Source organism: Gigantopelta aegis, chromosome 3, assembly GCF_016097555.1.
Source record: "Gigantopelta aegis isolate Gae_Host chromosome 3, Gae_host_genome, whole genome shotgun sequence".
Lineage (NCBI taxonomy): Eukaryota > Metazoa > Mollusca > Gastropoda > Neomphalida > Peltospiridae > Gigantopelta > Gigantopelta aegis.
This window is the reverse complement of record NC_054701.1, coordinates 77,386,233-77,387,372: the sequence shown is the minus strand read 5'-3', so window position 1 is coordinate 77,387,372 and position 1,140 is coordinate 77,386,233.

Below are 1,140 nucleotides of genomic sequence, written 5' to 3'. Positions count from 1 at the left end.
TCAAGAAACTGTTTAACATTAGTAGCCCAGTTAGTACAAGTTTCACATGTATTATACAAGTATTTATAAACATTCGATAATATACAATTATCACTTTTCAGTACCGTTAGCCAATATTTTAGAATTATCATATACCTTTTGTATTGTAATGGCATTCGACCTAACTCATTATAAACACAGAAATTCATTGCCTTTTTGTGAACTCCTAATAGGACTTTACAAAATTTGATATGTACTTTTTCGATGTCATGTCCTTTATGAAATCCCCACGTTTCACATCCGTAGTTTAAAATAGGTTGGATATATGTGTCGAATAATGACAACTCAGTTTCCTTGTTCAGATAAAAGTTTGATACTGATATTTTAAGACCAAAGACTGCTTTTTGTGTTTGAATTGCAACTGTCTTTTGTGCAATATGAAATTTACCATTGTATCGAAAAGTTACACCTAGATAGTTAAAATCATCCACTATATCAATTAGTGCTCCTTTGTAAAACCACTGTTCCGTCGCTTTTGTTTTATCTGCATTTCGAAAAATCACTATTTTAGTTTTGCTCACATTTACTTGTAACTTCCAGTCCAAACAATATCTTGCTAAACTGTTCAGCATATGCTGTAAACCCTCAACTGTTTCGGAAAATATCATTGTATCGTCCGCATACATTATCAAAAACAAATTTAATAGTTCTAAATAGATTGATGAGCAGTCATCATTAATGAAATTAGATTCAATATCATTAACATACATAGAAAATAGGAGGGGCGAAAGGCCCTCCCCCTGAAAAAGACCTCTGGAAACGTCAAAACTGTCTGTTGCACTAGATGAGCCTTTCACGTTGGTCTTGAAATCAGTATATAGACATTGTATTACAGTTAAAACTTTTCCTGTGACACCGGCTTTAATTACCTTTCTCCGTAATTTAGCTCTCTCTCTATTATCAAAAGCTTTGGCATAATCTATAAAGCAGCAATACAATCGATTTTTGTTAGAAAGAAATTTTGTTACAAAGCCATGAAGTACGAAAATCGCATCTCTTGTGCCATAGCCAGGTTTGAATCTGAATTGTGCGTCTGTTACTATGTTGTTGTCTGTGCTACACATTAAAAGTCGCTGGTTGAGTACCGATGTGAACTATTTT